Source organism: Calliopsis andreniformis, unplaced genomic scaffold (assembly GCF_051401765.1).
Source record: "Calliopsis andreniformis isolate RMS-2024a unplaced genomic scaffold, iyCalAndr_principal scaffold0276, whole genome shotgun sequence".
In the NCBI taxonomy this organism is placed as follows: Eukaryota; Metazoa; Arthropoda; class Insecta; order Hymenoptera; family Andrenidae; genus Calliopsis; species Calliopsis andreniformis.
Window position 1 is genome coordinate 14,710 of NW_027480685.1, and position 14,709 is coordinate 29,418.

Consider the following 14,709-nt stretch of genomic DNA (forward strand, 5'->3'; position numbering starts at 1 on the left):
TTACAATACAATATATCCTCTAACACGATTTTATAATTAACTGCATAATTGTTCCTTTCAATATCTAATTATGCTAATCTCTTTAGCCTGTTTCACCTGTTCACATAACCTATTTGGCTCCGTACCAATAATTTTGTCTATTCCACGTCTCTCTATTAACTTATACATACCTTTATGAATTTTTAAATTCTTCAGTTTGATTCAAAGATAGTTTTATCTTGTTTCACACTTATATTTTCTTGAAATCTCTGTAAATATTTCAAATATAATGCACCACAACACCAAACACTTTCCTAATTTTATTAAATCTAATACTATATATGAGTGCATTCCTTGAAATGTTCTTTCACGAATTACATCTCGTCATCATTGTGCTATAGTAAATAATATAGTAATTAATGATATAAATAGAATTCAATTAATTTTAAATTGAAAAATTATAATAGCTCTTATTAATAAATTTATTAAATTAATAGATAATATTATTGGTCAAGGCCTGGGTGTTACTAGATGAAATGGATGATTTTTCATTTGTTTTAGTGTTTATTTAAGATAAACAATTTTTTTTTAATTTAATGATTTTAATGATTAGATTCATTAAAGTATAGAAGTCTAAGAATGGAAATTACATACGATTGAATAAATAAAACTGAGATTTCTAGAATAAATAATATATTTTGAATAATGATTATAAATGGAATAATAATTAATCAGGAACTTTCTATTGACGATCCTAGTAAAGTTAAAAGTAAATATCCTGCTAATATATTAGCTGTTAGTCGAATTGATAATGCTCATGGACGAATAATGTTTCTGATTGTTTCAATTAATACTATTAAATTTATTAATATTAAAGGTGTATTTAGTGGTACTAAATGAATTAATATCTTTTCTCAATTTATAGTTCAACCGTAAAATATATGTGTTAATCATATTGATATTGTTAATGATAAATTAATTGATAAGTGACTTGTAGGAGTGAAAGTATATGGTATTAATCCTATTAAATTATAAAGTATAATTATTATTAGTATTCTTAAGAAAATAATTATATTAAATATATATTTGTAACTAATTAGTAATTTAAATTCATTGTAAATTATTATTATAAGTTTAATTCATAATATATTTAAACGAGAGAGAATAAATCAATATATTATTGGTATCATTATTAATGGTAGTAATAAACTAATTCAATTTATTATAAGTATAATATATGTAGATGGGTCGAAAATTGATAATAGGTTTATCATATTCACTTTCATAAATTTTTATTCTTATTTCTTAATATTTTCTTTTTATTTTTATATGGAGAAAAATTAATAAATAAATAATGAAGATTAATGATTATAATGTAAATAATTCTTAATGTGAAAAATAGAAGAATTGATCATAATATTGGTTTTATCTGTGGTATAAAAAAATATTTAAATATTGGCCATTAGAAGTATATCGAATTTATACTATAATATGGTTTAAGAGACCAATTCTTTCATTTCAGACATCTAATGATTAAATTATTATTGTTAAATAAAATATAAATAAAAAATATTAAAAAATTAATAATTTTAAATTGACAATTTAATGTTATATGTTTAACTAATTTTTTATCTTAGGATTTTATAAAGTTATTATTCTAAGTAATCAATTTCCAAAATCATTTATTGATGTTGATTCTACTACGATAGGTATAAATCTATGATTTGTTCCACAAATTTCTGAACATTGGCCAAAAAATAATCCTGGTCGGTATGTAAATAATATTATTTGATTAAGTCGTCCTGGAGTTGCATCTATTTTTATTCCTAAGGATGGAATTGTTCATGAGTGAATTACATCAACAGATGTTGTAATTAAAGGAATTGGGGTTTTAAATGGAATAATAATTCGATTATCTACATCTAATAGTCGAAATAATCTTAAATTTGAATAATCATTGATTATAAAAGAATCATAATTTAAATAAAATTCTGGATATTCATATCTTCAATATCATTGATGACCAATAGCTTTAATTGTAAAATATGAGAATGTCCATATTTCATCAACAAAATAAAGAGTTTTTAATGATGGAAATGCAATAATTATTAATACAATTATTGGAAAAATAGTTCAAATAATTTCAATTAAATTATTTTCTAATAAAAATCGATTTCTAAATTTTCTTAAAATGATATTTATTATTATAAATAATGTTATCGAAATAATTATTGATAATATTATATATAGTAATATTATAAAATACAACTAAATTATCAGCAAAAGGAGAGTTAGGATCTTGAAGTGAAAATATATTTCATGTAGCAATTCTTAATAAATGAAATATATCTTTATATATGAAGCTTAAATTCATCGCACTAATCTGCCATATTAAATTTAATTTTTAATTTATAAATTTTATAAGTTTAAAATTAAATTTTATTTTTTTTATTTTCTTTTTTAAAAATCAAAGGAATTTCATTAAATGAGTGTTCAAATGGGGGATAGTTTTGTAATCATTCGAGTGAATTTTGAAAATATTTAAGTAAAATTAATCGTTTTACTATAAATCTTTCTAATATAATAAAAATAAATATTATTATTCTATTAATTGAAATTAATGATCCTAGTGAAGGTAAAAAATTTCAACAGTAATACGCGTCAGGGTAATCTGAATATCGTCGTGGTATTCCTATTAATCCTAAAAAATGTTGAGGGAAGAATGTTATATTTACTCCAATAAATATAAAATAAAATTGAATTTTAAGAAATTTTTTGTTTAGTGTTAAGCCAGTAATTAAAGGATATCAGTGAAATAATCTTGCAATAATTCTAAATACTGCTCCTATTGAAAGTACATAATGAAAATGTCCTACAACATAGTATGTATCATGAAGTAAAATATGAATAGATGAATTTGATAATATAATTCCTGTTAATCCTCCTATTGTAAACAAAAAAATAAATCCCATAGATCATAAAGTTGTTGGATTTGCGTAAGCTTTTGATCCATGGAATGTTGCTAGTCATCTAAAAACTATAATGCCAGTGGGAATGGCAGTAATTATAGTTGCTGATGTGAAATAAGCGCGAGTATCTACATCTATTCCAACAGTAAATATGTGATGTGCTCATGCAATAAATCCTAGAAAACCAATTCCTAGTATTGCGTATACTATTCCTATGTTTCCAAATGTTGCTTTTTTACCTCTTTCGTTTAAAATAATATGTGAGATTAGTCCAAATCCTGGAAGAATTAGAATATAAACTTTTGGATGTCCAAAGAATCAAAATAAGTGTTGGTATAAAATTGGGTCACCCCCTCCTATAGGGTAAAAAAAGAAGAATTTAAATTTCGATCTGATAAAAGTATTGTAATTGCTCCAGCAAGAACAGGTAGTGATAGTAAAAGTAAAATTGCTGTAATTATAACTGATCATGGGAATAAAGGTATTTGATCATATTGTAGCGAATAATTTATTATATTGAAAATTGTCACTACAAAATTAATAGCTCCTATGATTGATGATACTCCGGCGATATGAAGGGAAAAAATTGTTAGATCGGTAGATGATGATGGGTGGTATATAAATGATGATAATGGAGGGTAAATTGTTCATCCTGTGCCTGATCCTGAATTTAAATAATTTCTTATTAATAATGAAAAAATTGAAGGAGGTAGTAATCAAAATCTTATATTGTTTATTCGTGGAAATGCCATATCTGGAGCTCCAATCATTAAGGGAACTAATCAGTTCCCAAAATCTCCAATTATGAATGGTATAACCATAAAAAAAATTATAACAAAAGCATGAGACGTTACAATTGAATTATAAATCTGATCATTTTTAATTCATGCCCCTGTCTTCTTAATTCTAATCGAATAATAAATCTTATTGATGAACCAATTATTCCTGATCATATAGCGAATATAAAATATAATATGCCAATATTTTTATGATTAGTGGAGTATAATCATTTTTTCATTCACGAAGAAATTAAGATTTATAAAATTAAATTTATATTTTTAATTTTGAAGATTAATAGTTTAAAATTAACTTAAAATCTTTAAATAAAGTATTAGAGTATTATGTCTGATAAAAGGAATAAATTGTAAATTTATTTATGAAAATAAAATTTTCTAATACTATTAATATAATTTCTATAATTTAAACAAAATATTAAATTGCAAATTTAAAAATAAAATATAATTTTTCAGAAATTAGATTTTAAAGTAAATGTATATGATTCTAAATATAATTACTATAATAGTTATAATTAATAAAATTCACATATCTATATATTTGTATTTTAAGAATATATTTGAGTAATTTTTATTGAATAAATTATTATTAATAAAATTTAAATAATTTCAAATTATTAATAGTCTTGATATTACAATAACGATAGATAGGATAAGATTAAAACCATTAAGTTTAATTACTAAGTTCTCTAACACTAATCATTTTAAAGAAAATACTCCTATTGGTGGAATAAATATATATGTTAGTAATAAATAAGAAAATGTAAGTTTTGATTTATTGTTAAAGATTATTATTTCTATTTTATTTTCTAATTTTATATCTATGATTAAATAGATTATATTATATGATAATACTGAATATATGATGAAGTAAAGAATAAAAATATACAAATTTAAATATATTAATGTTATTATTAATGAAGTTTGATAAATTGAAGAAAATGATATTATTAGTATTAAAGAATTTTTATTTAATATTAATAGAGGTGATACAATTAAATTTAGAGTAATTATAATTAATAATTCTTTTATCAGGATTGAATTTATTAAAAGAATAAAAGGAATTAATTTTATGAATGTTATTAATAAGAATGCATTTATGAAATTAATTGATTTAAATATAAAATTAAATCAAGCATTAAATGGAATAATCCCTAATTTTAATGAAGTTCCCATTATTATTAGGATTGATGAGTATACATTAAAATTATTAAATAAAATTCCCGTTAAAATTAGAGATCTTCTAATAAATGAAATAAAAAAATAAAGAACTCTAATTTTCATATTTTTTGAAATAGCTAATGATGATAAAAAAATTAAGTTAGTAATTTCTATAATTAGTCAAATGAAAAATATATTGTTTAATATGAGAGAAAATACTGATAAAAAGATAATTATTATAGATGAAAAATAAGAATAAAAATTTTTTATCATGATTAATTTTTTGTTAAATCTTTATATTTTAGTGTATGAGCATATAAATTTTTAAAGTTTATGGAATTAAAATTATTACTAAATTACTATTACACTAAATACAATCATTATTCTGCCATCCGCTGTATCGGTATCTATCATAAGATCGAAAAACTGCTTACTTGTTCTCAATTTTATGCTTCTCAAATGGATTTCTGCGGCCCTAATTGTCCGATCTGGTTGAGTAGCGTCTCTAACTGAAGCCTAGGTTGTGCGGAACGTAAATATAAACATTATTTTGCTTTCCATTGCATCTGAACCTATCCTATGATCGAAAAACTTCAAATTCATTCCGAATTTTGTGCTTCTGGAGTCAATTTCAGCGGCCCTACTTGTCCGATATGGCTGAGCAGCGGCTCAAACTGCAGCCTGGGTTGTGCGGAACGTAAGTATAAACATTACTTTGCCTTTTATTGCGTCCAAACCTGCCATAGAATGGAAAAACTGCTTATTTATTCTCAATCTTATGATTCTCATGTCGATTTCAGCGGCCCTAATTGTCCGATCTGGTTGAGCAGCGCCTCTAACGGAAGCCTAGGGTGTCAGGAACGTAAATATAACCCTTCTTTTGCTGTCCACTGCATCTGACCCTATCCTAGGATCGAAAAACTGCAAATTCATTCTGAATTTTTTGCTTCTGAAGTCGATTTCTGCGGCCCCAATTGTCCAATTTGGTTGTCCAGCGTCTGAAACTGAAGACTGGGTTGTGCGGTGTTAGGTTATCCATCTAGTCGACCTGTCATTTGTTTGGATTCTGTTATAATGATTTACTAGATTCGTTATTTATGGTTTTTAGCTTTGACAGCGTCTTCAAAGTTTATGCATTTCTTGGTACGTTATTATTTAATTTCACGGTTTACTATTATTTATATTTTAGTTAATTTAGTTGCGTTGCTTCCAAAACTCTTCGCACCTCTTTAGATTACATTCACTAGTAAGGACTCTTATTGTACTAATATTGTTGTAATACAATATATCACGTTTATTGTTTTACAATCTCTCTATTTTTAATTAAGTGGAAATTATTATCTATATTTTAATTAGGTTAATATTTCTTTCCTGTTTCAGGTTTGCGTTCGCTTCTGTTAAATTATATTATATTTATCTTCCTGAGGGTTTTACTTTTAATTTGTTACCCATAGATGGTATGTATCTTATTCTTACAGTACAATAGATTATCATATTGTAGTGTTCTCTCTTTCAGTCTTTTGTGTTACTCTTTCATCGGCCTGTCTTTTATTCAGTACTTCTGGACAGAAACTCTGGAAAGCGTTCCATTTATTTTAGTCTGGGATAATTGCATCAATTATCTCATTAGGCTCTCATTGAATATTAATTTCTAGATTGTGCGTTAATTTTTGCCTTTGATCTTTCCATTTCTTACAGTAAAGCAGAGTGGGTTGCGCATCATCTTGTGTTTGACAGCTGTACCAGCAGTGATCCGTTTGGTATTCACCTATTTCTTTTTCGTATATTGGTTGAAGCAACCATGACCTGTAAGTATCTGTGTGGTATAAAAATTTACATACCCGTGCTTTCTTGTGACCCATTTCTCAATATCTCTAATCAGCCTTTTAGTCCAGATTCCTGTGTTAGATTCCTCTCATATATTTTGCCATTCTTTGATTGTATTCTCCTTAGTTAATTTGATTTCTTTTTCCAGGTCTTGTTCATATTTTCCTTTCCCTTGTGTAAGGCTAGATACGTAACTTTCTATTAATTTCTTATTGAATTATTCATCTGTGTATGCTTCTTCGTTATAACGAGGTTTGTGACATCTTAATTTATTATCGTTCCCTGTTACTCTGGCTAAATTTTTAATTTTACTATTTCTAGCATTATCCTTTTCTTTTATTTCATAAAGTTCTTTTCTTACTTTGATCTTTACCAAAATGGGTGGAAATCTTGCTAGTACACAGAAGGCGTTTAATGATTAATGATTAATTTAATTTTATTATAAGATTAATGATTTATTTTATTGATTGAAATAAATATTATTTTAGATAATTATGGACCTTATCTAACTTTACTAGTTACTTCCTTATTAACCTTTGATGTAAGTTTATTTCTTATTATCTATTAGGTTCTATCGTATAAATTACAAACTAATTTTCAATTTGTTGTTCGTTTGAAATCAAAATTCGACACCAACAAAATATTCTGCTATTTTGATATATATTTAATATATATTATCATTTTATTTTATTTTATTTTATTCAAAAAGTAGTTTAATTTAAATATTAATTTTGGAGATTAATGATAATTATCTATTTAATTTTTTTTTGAAAATAAAATTATTATGTATTTTGTATAATAAAATATTTTGTGGTTAATTAGTTAAAATTATTATATGATATTTTAAATTTACAAGATTTATGTTTTAGATTAAACTATTTAACTAAAATAATGATTTTATTTTATTGCTTATTCACTTATTTTAATTTTATTAAATTTTATGTTGATTTTCGTTTTTAAGAGTGATTTATTGATAATATTGATTAGTATACAATTTTTTGTAATTTCTATACTATCAATAATCTTTATGTTTGAAATTTATTCTAATGAATGAATTTTCATATATTTTATAGTATTTTCTGTGTGCGATAGAGTTATTGGTTTGAGAATTTTAGTTAATTGTACTTATTTTTATGGGAATCAAAGAATTTCAATATTAAATTTAACATGATAAAAGCTTTTTTAATAATTTTGATATTATTTTTTCTTTATAATTTAAATAAATTTTTAAAATTTACATTTTTATTTTGATGTTTATTAGATTTATATTATTATTCAATTTTAGAAATGAAATATATTGAAACACAATTAGGTTTAATTTTGGCTTTAATTTTTTTTCATTTATATTAGTTATTTTAAATTTATGAATTTTTAATTTGATTTTGTTAATAAATTTATCTAGAATTTGTTTTAATTTAAATTTGATTTTGTTGATTGTTTTATATTTTACATTTTTAACAATAAATTTTTTAATATTTTATTTCTTTTTTGAGGTAAGGTTAATTATTATATGTTTAATTATTGTAAAATGAGGGACAGGTAACATACGATTATTAGCTGGTTATTATCTGATGTTTTATACAATATTTTTTTCATTTCCCTTACTGGTTTTTTTATTAATTATTATTTATTTGAATAATTTAGCGCTAATAAATTTAATAGAAATAATAGATTATAATTTAAATATTTTTATATTTATTTATATATTAAGTTCATTTTTAGTGAAAATTCCTATATTTATATTACATGGATGATTATTAAAAGCTCATGTTGAAGCCCCTGTGTTTGGATCAATAATTTTAGCAGCTATTTTATTAAAATTAGGAACATATGGTTTATTGCGATTTATATATATTTTTTATTCTAATTTTTATTTTGTAAATTTGGTAATTTTAGTATTTAGATTAATTGGGGGGTTAATTGTTTCAATTTTATGTTTACGTCAAATTGATATAAAGATTTTGGTAGCTTATTCTTCAGTAATTCATATAAGAATTTTATTAAGATCTATAATAACTGAAATACTTTTAGGATTTGTAGGTAGTTATATTATTATAATTGCTCATGGATTATGTTCTTCGGGTTTATTTTATTCAGTAAATTTGTGTTATAAATCTTCAGGGAGACGGATTATATTTTTAAATAAGGGGATAATAGCGTTAATGCCTCCAATATCTATATTTTGATTTATATTTTGTACATCTAATATATCTGCTCCTGTTTCATTAAACTTAGTTGGTGAGGTATTTTTGTTAATAATTATTTATTTATGATTCAAATATTTGATTTATTTATTAATTTTTTATTGTTTTCTTAGATTTTGTTATTCATTATATTTATATATTTATGTTCAACATGGAAAAATAAATTTCTTTTTAAAGATTTTTAATGCTAATATTTTAGATTATTATATTTTATTGATGCATTGAATTCCCCTAAATTTTATATTTTTAAATTTAATTATTTTTTCATATTAATTTTAAATATATTTTATTTAAATAGTTTAATTAAAATATTGACTTGTGGTGTCAATGATATATGTATTTATATTTTAAATTATCATAAAAATGTTTTTAATTAGTTTATTCATACTATTTTCTGGAATACTATATCTATTTTTAGGCCTATATTTATATACATCTAAATATGTAATTATTTTAGAATGGGATTTAATAAATTTGTTTTGTATAAAATTTAGAATAATTATTTATTTGGATTTTATTAGATTAATATTTATCGGAGTTGTTTCTATTATTTCTGATGGTGATTTTGTGGATCAATAAACAAAATATATTTATTCACTTCGACTTTACATCGTATGTTAATACACGCTGTATCGTTCAGAACTACGCAATCGAATCTAACAGACAGAAAAACAAATTACGACCGACAGACACCACTGGCGCTACACTTGCACACGCCTCGTGCGTCTCCAGTACCGCGCGTATTTCAAATGTGGGACAAATCTCTATCATTCCCCCACTTTTGTCACACATTTAACTTTCGTAAGCACAACTCTCATACAATCTTAATCTATTTGAATGAATACATACTATGTTATGAGGCAATGCCTTTGTAAGTATATCCGCAACATTATCACTGCTCGCGACATATTTTAGTTTTATTAACCCTTCCTCATACTTTTCCCTGGTTATGTGATACGCTATATCTATATGTTTTGATCTTGATCTTTCTACTCTATTATGGGTAAAATCTATAGCTGATCTATTATCGCACCTAACAATGTATGGTTCACGAGGAATATCTAATTTTTTCAATGACCGTAATTCTTTGAACATCATGTTCATCCATATTGCCTCTTTTACAGCATTTTCTAACGCAACATATTCCGCTTCCATAGTTGAAGTGGATATGGATTTCTGTTTACTGGATTTCCAAGAAATTGGGTTACCTCCCAAAAATACTACCATGCCACTATATGAATGCCTATCGTCAACATCAGTTGCCCAATCTGCATCGCTGTATATTTCTATATCATTACTTCCCTGACTATACGTTAAAGCTTTCGTTTTAGTAGTATACAAGTATTTTAACACTCTTTTCGCTTGCACCCAATGTATCTTACCGGGATTCGACACAAATTGCGCTAATTTCGACGCCGCATACATTATATCCGGCCGAGTCGCTAACGCTATATACATCAACGATCCGACTAGTTGTCTATACGGGACATTTTTCATCTCGTCCTTTTCTGCTTCGCTTGAAGGACCATGAAACTTTGATAATTTTAAACCCAGTTCAATTGGCGTGTTAGTGGTTTTACATTCTATCACATTATACTCGTCTAACAGTTTTTGTATGTACAGCTCTTGCGATAATTTCATGGTTTGGTTAGTAGTGTAACTTATACTTATTCCTAGTAAATAAGATGCTAAACCTAAATCTCTTATTTCATACTTTGACATTAATAGTACTTTCACCTTTTCTAACGTACTCGCATTTTTACTAAACAATACAATGTCATCTACGTAAATAGTTAGTATAAGATCACAATACGTGTATACGCAATTATTACTTACTAATCTTTGGAAACCATTTTCGACTAGAAACATATCGATTGCATTGTTCCAATTCCGACCCGATTGTTTCAATCCATAAATTGGTTTCTTCAATTTCGCCACTTTGGTATCTAAACCATTATATCCTGGCGGCAATCTCATGTAAATCTCTTCGGTTAACTCTCCGTATAGGTATGCGCACTTAACATCTAAATGGTGTACTTTCCAACCTTGACACATGGACATTGCTAGTAACAATCTAATTGTTGAAATACTTGCGACTGGGGCATAAGATTCAAAATAGTCTACGTTCTTTTTCTGACCGAAGCCCTGTGCTACTAACCTCGCTTTATATCTAATGATGTTTCCTGCCGGGTCTGTCTTAACTTTATAAACCCATTTGCTTCCAATACATTGCATGTGTTCAACTTTATCAACAATTTCCCAAGTATCCCTATTCTCTAAACTTTGAAGTTCCTCATCCATGGCTACTTTCCACTCCTCGCATTGAGGTAAAGACATCGCATGTTCAAACGTTAATGGTTCTATTACCTCAGCTAGGTTGATCTCTACGTTCTTAGGCTTACCTTTACAGCCCCAAGGATTTCTCACTACCTTTCCCCGTCGCCCAGTGCGAATAGGTGTTTCCTTATAGGGTACTTCTTGGAAACTAGCATCGTAATCAACATCAGTCTTTTCATTGTTATATTCCACTTCCTGAGTTTCGTTCGTTAACGAGTTACTCGTATTTTTGTCTTCACCTGGTTCTGTATCTTCTTCTACCTTTTCTAACTCTGCTTCATTCCTTGTATCAACTATAGTTTCCCCGTCAATTACTGCCTCATATGTGTTCTTCCTGTAAATATAATCGAATCCACATATCTCCTCCACAAACTCTACATGTTTTGAATGTATAATATCATCTTTTGATGAATCCCATAATCTATATCCTCTAGTCTGATTCGAATAGCCTACAAATATGCACTCTTTTGCCCTCGAGTTGAGTTTGCCATGCTTTGGAAGGTGCACATACGCTAAACATCCAAAAATCCTTATGTGCTTTACGCTTGGTTTATTTCCAGTCCATATGCCTTCTGGAACATTATTGCCAATTGCTGCATGTATTGTTCTATTTTTAATATAGCATGCGGTTAATAAAGCTTCCGCCCAGAACTTATCAGGTAATTTTGCTGTTTTCAGCATTGCACGCACAAGATCAAGCAACGTCCTATTGACTCGTTCTGCTACCCCATTCATCTGTGGAGTATACGCGTTCGAGCGCTCATGCTTTATTCCCAAACTGTCAAGAAATGTAGTCATATCTTTATTACAGAATTCTAGACCATTATCTGTTCTTATTCTTTTTACCTTTCTATCTGTCTCTCTCTCTACTCTAACAATATATCTTTGTATGTAGCTCATTACTTCATCTTTAGTTTTTAAACAATAGACTGTTATTTTTCTTGAGTAATCATCCGTGATTGTGAGAAAGTACCTCGAGCCCCCTATTGACTTTACAGGTAAAGGTCCACATAAGTCTGAGTGGATTAGTTCTAATACATTCTTCGTCTGTCTAATCCCTATGTTTCTACAAGGTGCTTTTGTAGATTTTCCTACACTACAACCATCACAATGGACATCCTTGATTTTTACCTTTTCTAGTCCTCTAACTAAATCCTTACTAGATAGCTCATTAATATTTCCCACGTTCACATGACAGAACCTTCTATGCCATTTATCACTATCATTCAATTTGTTATTGCAAGTAATATGTGTCTCAGCTGGATTTGAACTATTTTTAATGACCTTAGCTCTAACTATGTATAACCCATTCTTGCAAATGGCCTCCCCCACTATCATATTAGTCCTTTTATTTAATATTTGTAACTTATGATTATCTATAATCAGTCTTTTCTGCCTACTCTCTATTTGTGACGCAGATAACAAATTTCTTCTCACATTAGGAACATAATACACATTATACAATGTAATACTGAACGTCTTATTGCCTACGTAGGTTTCTATGTCAATGTCGCCAATACCTACTGCCTTTAAACTATTTTGCGCACTGCTATCCGCTGAGTAAATGGTTTCATCTACTATAGGTTTATAATTACTAAACCAGCTTTTGTTTTTGCATATGTGATGTGTCGCACCACTGTCTACTAACCATGAATTATCAAGCTGTACATTATTTAATTCTAGCAAGAACGCATCTTTGTACTTACATTGACTCGACGTACCACTTTTCCAATTCGCCCTTTTATTTTTATCTTTTAACCTACAGTTGGTAGCAATGTGTCCTTGTTTTCCGCAGGCGAAGCACTTCCTTTCGTCCTTCTTCTGTTCAATCTGCTTATGCGACGTTCCCTTAACCTGGTGGTATGCTTCCTTCCGTTTTTCTGTATCCGTAGACTCCTTCGCTGCCCTCCTCTCGTACTCGCTAAGTAGCATTCCTTTTACTTCTGATGACTTGAATTTCTCGTCATCAAGGTTTGCCAATGCCATCACAATTCCCTCATAACTGTCTGGCAAACCGCACAGCATCGAATATGCCAAATCGTCATCACTTATGTCGTAACCAGCCTCCTTCAGGCTGTCGCTGCATATTTTCATTCTTGATAGATATGACGTCATGGTTTCATCTGTCTCAAGTTTTATTGAGACCATTTGTTTCTTAAGCTGTAGTATTCTTGGCCGGGATTTTGGCTCAAAGACTTTCGCCAAAGTTTGCCAAGCCTCAGATGGCTTTTCGCAGTCCATAATATGAATCTGGTGTTCTGGTTCGATGCTAAGTGCTATCGTGGCCAAAGCTTTCTCTTCTTTTCGGTTAAATCTTTCTCTCGCCTCTGCATTGTCTGCCGGCGGCTGACCAGCTTCGCCGGTTACGTGTTGCCACAATTCGCGTTGAACTAAAGCCATTTTTGTGTTGTATTTCCACGAACGATAATTGTTTCCGTTTAATTTATCAATTCGATCCACGATCTGACTCGAATTAGCCATTGCGTTTTTACTTTCACTCGTTCGTCTATCAAGCACGTGGTTGTACGAACATAACCTTACTTATATAGCCCTTTTCACGTGGGTAATCTTTCTTGTCTTCGTACTCACTTGCCCTGATTTTTGCGCAGTGGAATCATTGCCTGGGCCCATAACCTTGATGGTGATTTTGTGGATCAATAAACAAAATATATTTATTCACTTCGACTTTACATCGTATGTTAATACACGCTGTATCGTTCAGAACTACGCAATCGAATCTAACAGACAGAAAAACAAATTACGACCGACAGACACCACTGGCGCTACACTTGCACACGCCTCGTGCGTCTCCAGTACCGCGCGTATTTCAAATGTGGGACAAATCTCTATCAATTTCCTCATGCGTAATAATTTACAGAATTGAATATATAAGGTCAGATAAAAGAATTTGTCGGTTTTTTTATTTATTAATTTTATTTATTCTATCAATATGTTTAATAATTTTAAGTCCCAGAGTTTTATCAATTTTATTAGGATGGGATGGGCTAGGTTTAATTTCTTTTGGTTTAATTATTTATTATCAAAGATATAGAGCTTTTAATTCTGGAGTTTTAACAATTGTATGTAATCGGGTTGGAGATATTGGATTTTTAATATTGATTGTTTCAAATTCCGCAAATGGGTCGTGAAATTTAATATTTTATGAAATAGATAGATTTATAATATTTTTCATATTTTTAAGCGCTTTAACTAAAAGAGCTCAAATACCCTTTTCTTTATGGTTACCTGCAGCTATAATAGCTCCAACCCCTATTTCTACTTTAGTTCATTCTTCAACCTTAGCTACTGCAGGGGTTTATTTATTAATCCATTATTACAGTTTAGTGTTTACAATAAATAATAACGTTATTTTATTTATCTCAATCTTTACTATATTTATGGCTAGTTCTATTGCTAATTTTGAATATGATTTAAAGA